This window comes from Mus musculus, chromosome 10, assembly GCF_000001635.26.
Source record: "Mus musculus strain C57BL/6J chromosome 10, GRCm38.p6 C57BL/6J".
Lineage (NCBI taxonomy): Eukaryota > Metazoa > Chordata > Mammalia > Rodentia > Muridae > Mus > Mus musculus.
In genome coordinates, this window is record NC_000076.6 from 53,507,930 (window position 1) to 53,523,205 (window position 15,276).

Consider the following 15,276-nt stretch of genomic DNA (forward strand, 5'->3'; position numbering starts at 1 on the left):
AAGCTGTTTGCTTTGTGGCTACTAGTGTTGTGGGGTGTTCACCAGAGAACACAGCTGGGATGTGGGCTTAAACCAATAGAAAGTCTTTATTAGCCAGCCGGTGACGACACTGGGTTTTAGGAATCTTGGGGTATCATGGGGCCTTTCTCAGAGTAAGCTTTTAAGCACAAAAGCCATATTCTGGATTGACATATTTTGGTTAACAAGAACAGTTAGCCAGAAGTAGAACTATACAGGCTGAAGAACAAGATTAGTTGGAACTATGGACTTTGAATAGTCCTTTGTTTTAGTTTTGGCAGGCGATGCTGTCTACATGCTGTGTTTATAACCTGAATGGCATTTCTATCATGGAGTCAGTTGTGCTAAGGTTTCAGGGCCTACTAAGGTCTGGGGCCCAATTTCACTAGGAAATAAAAGAGAGAGGAAGGGACTAGCACTGTCCAGTCTCTACCATTTCTCACTGGTGCCAGGACAGGGACCAGACCCTTCACACATGAACCTTTGAGAACATTCCAGATCCAAACTTGAACACTGTTAGTCAGGTAAGAACAGCTAAGCAAAGACTGAATTTGGCTAAGAACTTGAAAACAAGGAACAAGGGCATAAATTTCTTGCTGTGCAAGCTTGAGACCCCGAGTTTCAAGCCTGAGAATCTGCATAATCCCCAGACCTGGGACAGGAGTCTGTAACCCCAGAGCTACAATGGCAAGATGGGAGAGAGACAGAAGCATCCCGAGAAGCAAATGAAAAAAGCCTTACATTGAGGTTGTCCTCTTACCTCTGTACTGTTCTGTGGCACATGCATGTCTGACTCACACATGAAAACACACACACATATACATACAAACACACAGATATATACACACACATACATACACACATACACACACACATATACACACATACATACACACACATACATACACACACATACATACACACACATACATATACACATATGCACACACATACACATATACACACAGTGTGTATGGGTATGGGGGGCATATTTCTATTTCCACTTTCTTATGTTAAAATGTAAAATATTATCCAAATCACTTTAATATTTTGATTACTTTCTATCTGCTATATCCAATTGTCATAACTGAAGAACTCCTCAAGCTTCTTAAATAAGTTCTCCTTTTACTATATTTAAAAACAAAAACAAAAAAAGGAGGAAAGAAGAAATGAAGAAAGGAAGGGAGGGAAGAAGGGGAGAGAGCGCTCTGCCCGAGAAGCCTGAGCATAGACTTGTAACGTGCACTGGAACCGTTTTTGGCTTTTACTCTCCATTGCCATTTGCTATTGTCCAAGAGGAAAAGTACTGTGGAAACTCCCAGGGTGCAGATAAATGACTTCATTCTCCTTCTTGGGCTGCTCCACTACTACAAGTGGTTCAGAGATTGATCATTGCAGCTCCCTCTGGTGGATGATGAAAGCAGAACAAAACCAAACACCCTGGAAACCCACGGTCACTCGAAATGATCTTTGTGGCTTTCTTCTAAATGGCCATCAGTAAAAATGCCATGCAACATTGAAAATGTGCCCAGGCCAGGAAAGTGGAAGGAGTGGGAGGAATTTGGGAGCGAGAGACTTGGATCTCAATTGGAGCTCTGTCATTTGCTAGCTTCTGTGCCTGTCTGGTGGGTCAGTATTCAGTGAGCTGTGGAATCTGGGTCTGGGATTAACTCCCTGGAGATAAGGAGTGTTGTGAAAATTGTGGGCCATTGGAGTGGTATGTTCAGAAAAGACAACTCTGCAGAGACAGCATGTACATCAGTGGGTGCCTGGGATTGGGAAGGGAATGGAGAGGAAGCATAGAGAAATGATCCCAAACCAGACTGCACTTTTCTAAAAATTACCACATTGGACATTGAAATGGGTGAGTTCTATGGCATATAAATTTGATGTCAATGGTGTCATTGTAAAAATGCCACCAGGGGCTGGTGAGACAGCTCAGTGGTAAAAACACCGGCCATATGAGCCTAGCAACGAGGTTCAATTACCAGAACTCACATAAAAGTGGAAGGAGAGCACTGACTCCACACAGTTGTCTTCTGACCCCCATACACACACACACACACACACACACACACACACACACAACCACAAAAAAACCCAGATATCTATGTAGGTCCACAGCCAGAGAGTCTGAGCCTTGTGGGTAGGAGGGAAAGGGACTGTGGCTTAGGGCACAGACTGAGTAGAAACAAATGTTATAACTGGTGTTGTTTAGAGCTCTACTCTTTACATTGTCCCTGGTGGTTCCTTTGTTTATCGAAGACTAGAAGAACAGCAGCACCCAACTCACCACTTATATTTTTAACTTCCTTTATTCATTCACATAAGAAGTGCTGTAGACCTGGGGACTTTTCTGATGGAGAAAGTATAACTGTAATGTTTTTAAACGTTATCTGTAGTGAGATTCTTAAAAGCTTTAACCTTCCTTCTAGCGCATCACCCACCAGAGGTATCGGAAAAGAAAGGATGTGGGGGAAGTGGACTTGTTTAGAAATGGTTCCTTGGAGCAACTTCCATCTGTGTTGTCTGGAAACTGGCCGTTCAGTTCACAGGTCAGCAGCAGCAGCTTGATCCACTGGCAAACACTTCACGGATACATACACCAGCAGTTCAGTTCAGTAGAGTCAAGATAGCAAACACAATCAGCACCAGTGGCACTGCCTAGCAGAGACATCCAAGCCTCAGCCTGGATACAAGTCAGCAAGAGGGACCAGCAGGAACACCAGGAGTTCTCAGCTGTGCCTCTCTCAGCAAAGCAAAGATCAAAGATCAGCGAAGACTCAAGACCCAAGACAAGCATTGCACCACTAGCTCTACACACAAGCTTAGCTCAGCCTCCGTCACTGTCCCTTGAGTTCGATTTATATTCCCTCCAAACATCACGTGTCCTCCACAGGTCTTACCTCAACATGTGTCTTCCCTTGGTGTGTGCATCCATCTCAGCTGACATCACTCTGCCAATCACCTGGAGTCTGAAGAAACAGCACGAAATTACAGCGCACCACCAGAAGTTCTCTCTATGGAGTCCCAGTAAATGGAGCTCAACTGCACAATGTAAAGTGGACCGATGCAGGCTTGTCGTTAGTGAAGCATCCTTAGCAGAACATCCTTTCCCTTATGTCTGCTTCAATGAAACATTCCTTCACAAGTCTGCCTTAGCCTTCCACCTGTGTCCACTTCAAAACACCATCCAACACAACTGGCTTTCCAAAGATCCCTTAAGTTTCCACTTCAAGCAAGATGTGTGGCTGCATCCAAGTGACCACACTACAAGGTAAAAGCCATGTTTTCATCATTATTATTCTCTGTAACAAGGAAGTCGGTGGTATTTGAGAATCAGATGGGATTTTAAAGTGGCTTGGGGTTGGGGAGTGGGGCTTGGGGGCCATGGCTATGGCTTGCTTGGTAAAGTCCTTGCAGCACAAGCATGAGGGCCTGAATTTGGATCCCCAGAGAAAGGCAGTGCAGAGTGCTGTGTCTATAGCTCTGCCTTTGAAAGTGAAGACTTGAAGATCCCAGGTAGCTTACTGGTCAACCAGTCAGTAGTCCAGCCAATAAATGGGCCCTTCCAGGCTCAGTAAAAGACCCTGTCTCAAAAAATAAAGTGGGGAGCAATAAAAGGAGATACTTAAAGCCAACCTCTGCCCTCCACATGCATGTACACCCATATGTACCCACATGACAACTGCACATGTATAAGCATATACAGAGAATGGACATGGTGAGAAAAAAATCTTTTTCAACATTTACTACTTGACATTGAAAATGTATAACAGCACTGGAAGAAAACTCATACAAATTGCCTTTGTGGATTTAGAGAGAAAGTTACTAGCTCTATTTTACCAGAAACTGTAGAAGTGACAGAGATTGAGTCATGGCAGAGGGAGAAAAATTAGACACAAAGGATCTTGGGACATAATACTGTATCTTACACTCAGACATTTGCCGTGTTTATTGGAGCAGACACTTACAAAAGAATGATGATTCACAAAAGGGAAAATAAATGAAGAAGTATAACCTGTCAATATATGAAATGAATTTATCGTGCTTACTAATTAATATATGTGATTACTAACCACATGCTTACTTACATATTATTGAGAAAGCAATGAAGCTGGCCATGGTCACATGCACCTTTAATACCAGCACTTGGAGGCAGAGATGGGAGAATCTCTGTGAGTTTGAGGCCAGCCTCGTCTATGTAGAGAGACCCTGTCTCAAAAGAAAAAAAAAAAGAAAGAAAGAAAAGAAAAAAAGAAAAAGAAAGGGAGAATGAAAAGAGAAAAAAGAAAGCAATGAGGTTTTTCTTTTTTCCCATAAAATGTAAGAGCAAAATGTAAGAAGATTAATGTTAATGTAGATCACCTCCAGAGATAGGAAAAGCAATGCAGCTTTAGGGGAGGCAACCAGCAGTGTACTTCCTACATATTACTACATAAGTACACATACCTTGCGGCCCAACCATTTTATATTAGAGACTATTCTGTAATGATAATTACATATGCATGCAAAGATGTTTCATCAGGATGATTGTGGCTGAGTTATTTGTAGAAGAAAATATAGGGAGGTTCTCAGATGCCCATCAAGAAGAACTTGATTAAATGTTGTACAACTATGCAATAGATTATCTTTTTTTAAAAAAAGATATGTTTATTTTATTTATATGGTTACACTGTAGATGTCTTCAGACACACCAGAAGAGAGCATCAGATCCCATTACAGATGGTTGTGAGCCACCTTGTGGTTGCAGGATCTCTGGAAGAACAGTCAGTCCTCTTAACTAAGCCATCTCTCCAGCCCAACACAGAGCAGTTGTGATCCATAGTTAAGTTGCTAAGTATGGAAAACTAGTGTCTTAAGAGCACAGGTAATTGGATCACACCACAGTTTTTCTTGAAAGTATGAAGAGAGAGGGCGAGGGAGAGGAGGGAGAGGGAAAAGAGTGGAGAGAAGAAAAGGGGGAGGGGAAGGGAGAGGGAGAGAGGGGGAGGGAGAGGGAGAGAGGGGGAGGGAGAGGGAAAGGGGGAGGGGGAGGGGAGGGGAGGGGAGGGGGAGGGAGGATGTGCCATGTTCCTCTTTAAAGATTTGGTCAGGCTTTCCTGTAGAGCAGTGGTTCTCACCCTGTGAGTGGAGACTCCTATGGTGGGGTAGAATGACCCTTTCACAGGGGTCACCTAAGACTATCAGAAAACACAGATGTTTACATTATGATTCGTAACAGTGATAAAATTACAGCTTTACGTAACAACAGAAATGATCTTATGGCTGGGGGGTCACCAAAACATGAGGAATGGTATTAGGGGGTGGTGGCATGAAGAAGACTGAGGACCACTGCTGTAGGGAACTCTCAGTTGTGGAGCCATGGCCCTGAATTTCTCTCTTCTCAGCGGGTGTGAAAGACACCTGTGATTTCAGCCCAGCGTGGAGTTGGGCTGATGAGTTACTTCCAATGCAGAGTTCCCTTGGGGACAGCTGAGGCTGTTACCCCCACTTCTGACAGCCCATTTTCTGTCTCTACCCAATTCTGTTTTCTCCACTCTTTTCTTGACGGACAGTCCTTAAAAGCTGTCTTGCAACCAGATGGTATCATCAGGCTCTTTACTTCAGCCTTGAGCTATCAGCCAGAATGGTTTCTGGATTTCCTATATAGGGACTGCCTGATATGGTGACAGTCTGGAGGTGTAAGGAAACTGTAGGGCTAAAAAGCCATTGAGACTGAGAACCAAGTTTGGATTTTTTTCCAACGTGCTCTTAGCAAACAGTGAATTAGTTGTCGATTGTAAAGAAGACTAAAAAATATGTACTGAAACTTATCTTCCCCTCTTCATTAGTTAACACATAAGGCAACCTCTGTTGGCACATTTACAGCACAAGATTGTATTCCCAGAATGCCTTACCCATAGAAGTGAAAACATGAATCATTTCAGGGAGGAAAAATAGTAAAGTTTCAGGTTATCCCACTGGTGAAGAAATGTCCTCTTCCCCACAGCCTGGAACGTGACCACAGAGATCTGATGTTGCATTGCCAGTACACTGGTCTAGAGAGACAACCAGACTGAAGACGCTTGGACCCCCACCTCTCACATGAGCCGTTCTCATCCCTGACTTGATTGCTTCCACCTGATGGGTTATGTAAGCAAGAAATAGCCTCTTCCTTATTCAAACCACTGACTTCTGGAATGGGGAAAATGCAAAGAAGAAAATCACTTTCATGTTACCCTTACGTCTTATCTACTTCTCTTTCTGTGAAGGCACACCATGACCAAGGCAGCTCATGAAAGAAAGCATTTAATCAGGGGCCTGCTTACGGTTCCGTAGGGCTAGTCCATGGTCATCATGGTGCGGGAGCATGACGGCTGGGATGGTGCTGGAGCAGTAGCTAAGAACTTACCTCCTGGTCCACAGATAGGAAGCAGAAAGAGAACTAGGCTGGGCCAGAAGTGGGCTTTTGAAACCTCATAGCCTACCTGCAGTGACACACTTCCTCCACCAAGGCCACACACATACCTCTAATCCTTTCTAAAGAGTCCATCTATTGGGAACCAAACATTAAACTATATGAGCTTGTGACAGTCATTCTCTTCTAAACCACTACAACTTGTTATTCTATGTTTTTATTTATTCGGCTAATGTAATTAACCCGCCTCTGTTCGTTCTGAACTGCTAGCATACAGGAGGCATCCCATAAGTATTTTAATATACATAGAGGTTGGGAGATGGCCCAGTGGGTAACAGAGCATTTGGGGCACAGCCCTGAGAACCAAGTTCAGATTCCCATATAAAAAGCCAGACATGGGGCTGGTGAGATGGCTCAGCAGGTAAGAGCACCCGACTGCTCTTCCGAAGGTCCGGAGTTCAAATCCCAGCAACCACATGGTGGCTCACAACCATCTGTTATGAGATCTGACTCCCTCTTCTGGAGTGTCTGAAGACAGCTACAGTGTACTTACATATAATAAATAATAAATCTTAAAAAAAAAAAAAAAAAAAAAAAGCCAGACATGGCTACATGTCAAAGCATGAATAATTATTGATATACTGTGGCTACCAGCTTTCCTCTGACTGCCTCCTCACTCTCCTGAGCAATGCTCACAGCTATCTGTCATCAGGCTAATCAATGTGAGGCACACAAGTAAGATTGTGTCAGAGGGAAACAGGGAGGGGAGCCTGAGGGAGCTATGTAAGTATCAGTGGGAATCTGACAAGAAAGGGACAGGAGATTATACACCAGACATCGTATTGTCTTTTGAATGTCACCTAAGAGACACTATTTTTTTTTTTTTTTTTGTAACTCCTAAGATGTCTCAAGATGTTTTAAAGATGCAGCTTCTCCCGTAGAAACACACCCTGCCTCTCACGGTGTAACTTGCGTTAGACACCTGGTCTCATTGCTGCCAGTAAGCAACTTGTTCTCCCAACAAAAACAACTAAAGGAGGGAAAGGTCTATTGTCCTTACCCTTGTGAATGTCACCATGAGCTATGGCAGGGAGTGTGCTGTGGCATGAGCAGCAGGTAGCTGTTCTCCTTGTGTCCACAGTAAGCAGCCAAGAGAGCAGAATGCTTGTCCACAGCTGCCTTTCTCCTTTTGTTCAACCCAGGACTCCAGACTATTAGAATGACGCTGCCCACATTTTGGTGGGTCTTTCTACCTCAATTATGCTAATCAGGATAATCCCGCAGAGATGTACCCAGAGGTGTGGGGCCATGAAAGGTAGCCTATTTTCGTTGAATGAGGGTTGCTCCGGCCACCCAGAAGAAAACTCTACAAGGAACAGAACAGCGAGCCACGTTCCCAGAGACAGGTGCCTGACACCACAGAGCCCCCAACTCCATAGTTCTGTGACTATAAGTCACACAGACAATGTCCCAAGCTTCTGGCATTCTGGCTAGACTCCACCTTCACAGTTACCTGACTATAGCCAGGTATGCTCCTCTCCACAGTTAGCTGATAGCCCAGCCCACTATAAAAGGGGCTTCTTGGCCCTCCTCACTCTTACTCTCTAGCCCTCCTTCCCCCCCCCCCTCCCTTTCCTCTCTCTACCATCTCTCTTTCTCTCTGCCTTTCTAAAATAAAGCTCTAAAACCATAGACTGTCTCTGCTCATCAAGGCTCCCCGTGCTTGAACGATAGGATAGGCTTTCCCCTAAAGTGCCGCATCTAACCTCCTGCTGGAAGGCCACGCTCCAGCCATGGATGGGACTAAGGACTCTTGCCTGCGTGGGAACCACTTCTCCCCCTGCCCTTTCTTCCCTTTGGGCCCCGGGGCTGACTGAGCTGCTCCCTAGGCCCCCATTTGTTCTCAGCTCTTCCACAGTAGCCAGCGTGGGGTGCCCGAGACTGAGAACCTGTTATCTCTGGCCTCCGTGAGGCCCAGAGACCCAGGACTGCCCATGTCCACTCCCTGCAGAGCTGAGGTCTAGTGGCTTCCCACAGCCAGACACCCACCCAGGGCCGTGTGGAAAGTGTGGGGCAGTCTTCCTATGTCCACCTGCCCAGAGCACAGGAACTCTGGCGGGATGCGGGTTTTCTCCCACTCCCTCTTTCCCCTACACCCACTGTCCAACACAGAGGTTTTCCTCCTTAATGATTCCAGATCCTGTGAAGGTGTCAATACTGACTATCACACGTACGGAAGCTGGCTACTGGTAGAGCTCTGCAGAAAGCAACCCCCTTAGATGCTCAAGTACCCTTTAGGAAAGAAAGCTGCTTCTGCCTGAAGCACACAGTGGACATACACCGACTCCTCCTCCCACCTAGAGCACAGAGTTATGTGCCAAAGTCATGCTATAGTTCTATAGAAACGCAAAGAATGCCTTTTTTATCGGTCCTAGGTTAGCATTGGCCTTCTCTGACTCCTTTTCCCACAGAACCCAACTATGAGTTTATTGCAGGGAGGTGGCACCCTTTTTTATTTAGAAGGGTAGATAGTGACCATGTCAGGCTCTATAGTACCACACTATCACTATCTCATTCACACACTCTTCTTGCCCCCAGACCCCTCCATGCTCCTGCCTCAGCTTCTCAGGTTTAGAGACTCCCGACATGGGCCACCACACTAAATTGTCACACATAATAGTTATGGCTTTCTTTCATTTTTTAAAAAACAACCTTTAAAAAGTATAAAAACTATTGCTAACTCGAACACAGTACAAGAGTAGCCCATGCGTTTGGCTTGGTTTGCAAAATATGCTCTGAAGGCTCCTAGCTGCCAGGAATGGTTAAAAAAATAATAAAATGGCATCTCTATTCAGAGCCTTCCTTTTCTAATACTTTCTCAAACACGCATATGTAAAAGCAGCAGCAGCAGCAGTAGTAATAGTAGTAGTAGTAGTTTTGGTGGTAGTGGTAGTACTTGAGACAGGATCTTACTGTGTAACTTTGGTTGGCCTGGAACTTTCCATGTAGATCAGGCTGGCCTTGAACTCACAGTGATCCACCTATTTCTGCTGGGATTAAGGGCTATCCCACTATTACCACTATGAGTGATTATGTAATAAATTTCTTTTTTTTTTTAATTTTTACCTTTCTTCTTTAGAAGAAAACAAAAAAAAAAAGAGACTCTTACCAACTCATCAAATGAAGAGCTAACAACAGAATTTGCCACATATAAGCTGTGGTGCTTGTGATTAGCCTGGACTTTCTGAGTGCATCTTCAGATGACTGGCAAGCTAACCCACTTAGTTAGGCCCCAGTCTCTTGATGCTCAGGCTGTAGACATAGCTGAGGGCTATGTCTCAGCTTTATTGAGCATTAGTCATTTATTTAAATGATCCGGAAATCTACAGCCAGTTCAGTGAGTTTTGAATGTTTAGGACATTGAGTTGATTATAAACAAAACTACAGAGTTACAAAAATATCTTTGTTCTTGTAATTTGGCAGACATATATTTGCTTCAGTTATTTAAGAAATGGTCGCTCTTCACAGCTGGTAAGGAAGCAAGCTGTTTTGAATGTAAGGCAGAGACATTTGTCTAAGTCGGGACCTTGAGGCAATAGGCAGACAGGTCATGTCTGCTGACAAATAAGATCCTGCTAGACTGTGTGTGAAAGAAGTGCATGCAATGTAAGAGGCCTGCTTTGCTAATAGAGAATTAAGAAGTACTTATTAGGTAGGGTTTCTGTAATTGTATTTATTAGCAGAATTCCAGAGGCTAAAAGGCCAGAAACCCAATTATTCAGTTAATCTGGTGTGAAGCCATGCGTGAAGAACCTTGAGTAAAATATTTAAACACAGTAAATGAGTCTGTTCAATAAAGACGAAAGGTACATCTGAAAGGAGGAAAAGAGGATTTTGAATAATTAGCCTAGTACATGGTTATCTCGGTGGAACAGAGAGAGGCCTGCAACGAGTTATGCATCTCTCAGTATTGCAAAACCTTTGCAAAAATTTGAAATGGCGCACATACACACACACACACGCACATGCACATGCACGCATGCGTGCACACACATACACACACAGGCACTGAACACACAGATAAACCACGAACTTCCTTATAAGGATGAGAAAAGAAGCTAGAATTCACTTTCCAATTAAAGCAGACATCCTGTAGCCTTCTATTAGTGAAAAAAAAACACTCAAAGCGATCTATGAGGTGCTCACAGGGCCAACCGTAGGCCGCAGATCTCAGATGTGGTGACTTGGATGTCAGCGCTTTCCTCTGTCGTTCTGTACAGAGGACCCCATTGTCCGTCCTCTCCACAGCTCAGCCGCCAGATCCCATTGCAGTACAGCGGGCAATTCTCCTCTGCGAGGAATGGGAGTGCTGGAGAAAAAGAAATCTCTGCTAGTGGTGAGCTCACCTCCCAGGGCTGCAGGAGAAAGAGGTGCCCAACCAGCTTGAAAGCGAGATGGCAGAGGGGCCACCCGTTTCTGGAATGGGAGCCTTTGACACCCCTTGCTGGTATGATATAGAAGTAGCAGCTCTTCACAGCTGGAAATGAAACAAACTGTTATGAATGTGAGGCAGCGACATTTGTCTCTGACTCTGCTGACTGTCCGGCTCTGTTCTGCTTACACTGGCCTTTCAAAGAATCCCATTTCCAAACCCATCTCCAAAACCCACAGGAAAGCCAGAGAGGAACAATGCTGTTGATTTATTTCCTTTATATTAAGACATTTCTCAGTGAGCTAAAGCTCTACTCCCAGGCTGACCACAAACTCCATGAAGCAAGTATTGCATTTGCTAGGCGTTCTCTTCCCAGTTAATGACGCCGGCCTCCAGTCTCCCAAGCAGCTTCTCTATTTGACCCCTAGACTGCAATTCCACAGCCACTCTCAGCACTTTGGTTGCTAGCAACATCTAAATGCAGAGATATTAATAGCAGTTTTTTCATAACTGGTTAGAAGTCTGTCTGAGTGAGGAAATGGGATAAATGCCATTTGTTATGCATGATGTAAGATAATTTCGAGACGGGAGCATAAAGAGACCTGACATTTGGTAGAAATGAGAAAGTGATCCATGACCTCAGCTTCCAGTCTGTGGGTTGAATATTCGTCTACCGGAAACCTGAGTCGGGGAGCTCACATCTCCAGGCCCTCTCCGTGGGGACACATTTAAGTTGGCTGTCATCCAGACTGTGGCTCCAGGAAATGAAGCTTCAATGTCTTGTAGCGTAAATGTTTAGGGAAAAAAAAACTACTTGGTGAATCCTGAAAGGAAAAGGGGCTTTGAAGAAAAGTCAAATGAAAACTAAAAATCCTAAGGCTTTTCATTTCAATCCTGTAGAGGTTGCTGCTTGGAAGGCTGTGACGCTCTCTGGCCTTGTGAGCAGGCGGCAGAACTTCCTTTAAGTGAGCAACTAACTTACACGTGTCCAAGCTCCTCCCTGGCCCCAGGGCTCACCAGGCTCCTCAGCTGGGAAGGCCTAGGGTGATGGAAGATTTGAAAAACCAGATTGTGTTTACCAACTCGCCTTCATGGTCACATGAAATAATTCTGAATTTTCCCAGCAGAGATGAAAAAAACTTGATACTTCCCAAACCAACTTCTAGTTCACTGCTTGATGCCTTTAGGATAATGCTAAGAGCAAACATACTGCAAAGCACACCAGAGTTCAAAGGCTTAATGTTCATTTAAACTATCATTAGAATTAAGCTCCTTTAATGACATTGCTAGGGAGGCAGCTGTAATGGCCTGAAATGCAAAGTGCAGAGAACACAAGAAAAGTGGGCCAGGGTCCCAAAGAGTGCATATTACGACATTGATCCAAGTCGTGGGTGCTAACAAAGAAAAACCAGTGAGGGGCAGGAAATTTGACATTCTTCCTTTAGTGTTGATTTGTTGTTCTTCAACTGACCCTTTCTGTTTATGCCATGGCCCCACACCCCAGGAGTGTCCTAAAAGGTTGTGGCTTTATTGACAGGGCAGTGGATTCCCTCCCCATCCAAAAACACAAGGTTCACGTGCCTGGGTGGCTTGTAGATGAGATTTATTTGCCAGCTGATTTAATTTTAGTGCTTTGGTTTTTGTTTGCTTCTGACAAAGAACGTGGTACTAAGCTGGCGGTATCCTAAAACTTAAGAATGAAGTACAGGATATTGTGAATCGAGGCTGTGAAACCCTGTGTCTCTGGGCATTTCTTTATAATGTAGGTTAGCTCTGCCCATCTGCCTCTGCCCCTGAGCATATCTTTCATCTCCTTTCTCTGTGCATTATTTTAAAGATAGCCCATCAGTTAAGAGCTCTGGCTGCTTTCCCAGAGGACATGAGTTCCATTCCCAGCACTCACATGGTGGCTCACAACTGTCTGTAACTTGAGTTTCAGGGGATTTGACACTGTCTTCTGGAATCCTTAGGCATCAGGCACACAAGTGATACACAGACATGCACACAGGCAAAGCACTTATAAAATAAAAGAATAAGAAATTAAAAAAACAAACGGTTTCTATCTTTTAATTTCCTCCCCTGGGTTTTGATTCTTTTTCCCACCCAGCCCCCAACTTTTGCTGTCCATTGATTCAAAGTTAGATTGAATGCCAACCACTGTATATTGTCTCTAAAAGTTATGAACTTCACCATCTACCCCAAATCTGAATGAAAGAGCCCTTTCATATGGGTAGCCCCAACCCAGACTCAGATGGGTTTTTCTTGTTTTCTTTTTGTTTTTGTTTTTTTCGAGACAGGGTTTCTCTGTATAGCCCTGGCTGTCCTGGAACTCACTTTGTAGACCAGGCTGGCCTTGAACTCAGAAATCCGCCTGCCTCTGCCTCCCGAGTGCTGGGATCAAAGGCGTACGCCACCACGCCCAGCCGGAGATAGGTTTTTCTAAGGACATCTATGATGCCTATGCTACATCAGCTAAGACAAAACCCCATCACTTTTTGGTATGGGGAGAAGTATCCTGCAGATCAGCTGCTCCCTGGCCGAGAGAAATGAGACAGTAACTTCAGTCAAAATGGAGCACTTAACTAAGTTTCCTGATTTTAAATTTGTTCAAATGGGAAATATATGGCTCTCTTTCCCTTCCTCTCTCTTCCTCTGCCTCTCTCTGTCTCTGAGTCTCTCTGTCTCTCTGTCTCTCTGTCTCTCTGTCTCTCTGTCTCTCTGTCTCTCTCTCTCTCTCTCTCTCTCTCTCTCTCTCTCTGTGTGTGTGTGTGTGCTTATATGTGTATGGGTGTACACTAACTAGCCTGGAACTTGCCAAGTATGCTGGGCTTGTTGGCAGTAAGCACCAGGAATCCACCTGTCTACATGTTCTCAGTTCCACATGGAATACAGGAATGCGCCACCACACTTGGCTCACCCTTTCTTTTCTTTAATGTTGATCTTGGGGGTTGTGTTTGTAACACAATCACTGTGCCAACTAAGATCCCCACCACATAAAGCATAGAATAGAGCTAAAAAGGCTATGAGCCTCCTTCAAATCTACAAAGCCTTCAAATCCTGTTCAGACCTGATTCAGACCTGTGGCTGGGTTATTCTGAGTTTATTTCTTATCTTCAATAGTCAGAATATTGGCCTTCTAGGGCCTTAGGCTCAAATAACTTCTAGAATCCTAAGCCCGAAGAAATCTTCCATGCCAGTACCGGGCCACCTGCATGCCAATACTAAATATGAATTCTGAATTCTATTAGGAAGTATATGCCGGAGATTGTTTTCCCCTAGAATGCAGTATCATACTTTCTAAGAATCTCTCAATTGCCTGTGGTTACTGGAAGTCTCCTGTTTTAAACCAATATTTGTAGTATTATGGGGAAACTCAGAAGACATGAGGAAAGACAGGATTCATTATTAATGAATGTGCTGCTGCTATCCAAGGAAACACAGTTTGCTCAGTGCTCAGCTTACCTCATCTGCCCATCAATACATCCATGTCCCCTGCTGCTTATGGCTGCTCTTGCTGGGCTTACCAGAGAGGAGGGAGCTATTAGCAAGCACTCTGTGGTTTTAATTAAGCTGCCCTTTCCTACAGAATAGTTTTACAGGTCCCACTTCAATGCATATGGGGATGTTTTCTGCTATTACCACTGTTACAGAAATGGATTCCGATGATTTGTTTTAAAAATGTGGTCTCTTTATGTATCTAATGCAATGATGTATTTTCACAGAGTTTTAAAATTTTAATATGAACAGACTTTCACAAACAATCGTGGTGTCGCACACCCACTGCAATCTCCCTCTTCCCTTGCCCCTTGTCAACTGAAAGCCCATATTAGTTTTCCAGGGCTGTTGGGACAAAGTATCAGACAGAGACGGAATTGTAGAGACCAGAAATTCTTTTTCTCACAGGGCTGGGCTAGAAGTTTAATGTCAGCAAGGCAACATGTCAGTGGGGTTGATTCCCTTCTAAGCATCTTTCTTTGACCCACAAATGACTGCCGTTTAGCTGTGTCTTCATGTGGTCTTCCTGTTGGACACACCAGCATCCAAATCTCTTTGTAAGTAGACACCAGTGTTGCTAGATTACGCCCTACCACAATGGCCTCATTTTAACATAGTTAATTTTCAAACACCATCTCTCCAAAGGTAGTCAGCTTTGGAAGTGTGGAAGATTGTGACTGCAATACATGAATGTAAGACACAGGAATTGGAATCAGGTCTTAGCAACAGCGAGGAAGGGTGATTTCCAATGAGCCAGTAAAATTTGTAGTCAGGATATCACATCTGAAGACCTGATGGATGTGGACCTCAGCTTTACCACTGGCTGTCCATACTGACCTCAAGCAACTATCTTTGTTATCTACTTTTGAGTTCTCCTATATGTAAGTGGTTTGTAATGACTCCTGGCACAGGAGAACGTGTGACATCCTTC

The 15,276-nt window shown here is 44.2% G+C and overlaps 2 long non-coding RNA genes across 2 annotated transcripts in view; one reads left to right on the plus strand and one right to left on the minus strand.

Annotated features, from left to right (window-relative positions):
* The window catches only part of Gm40650 (predicted gene, 40650), a 26,273-nt gene extending 19,658 nt beyond the window's left edge, over nucleotides 1-6,615 (plus strand). The window contains exons 2-4 of the long non-coding RNA NR_169148.1: nucleotides 2,454-3,295; nucleotides 4,700-4,888; nucleotides 6,011-6,615. This is a non-coding gene — a long non-coding RNA (predicted gene, 40650). The remainder of the gene's footprint in view (nucleotides 1-2,453; nucleotides 3,296-4,699; nucleotides 4,889-6,010) is intronic.
* The window catches only part of Gm20597 (predicted gene, 20597), a 20,547-nt gene extending 9,487 nt beyond the window's left edge, over nucleotides 1-11,060 (minus strand). Inside the window, exons 1-3 of the long non-coding RNA NR_037973.2 lie at nucleotides 11,040-11,060; nucleotides 10,825-10,955; nucleotides 2,925-2,993 (exon numbers count right to left, since the gene is read on the minus strand). This is a non-coding gene — a long non-coding RNA (predicted gene, 20597). The remainder of the gene's footprint in view (nucleotides 1-2,924; nucleotides 2,994-10,824; nucleotides 10,956-11,039) is intronic.
* Nucleotides 11,061-15,276: the final 4,216 nt, after the last annotated feature.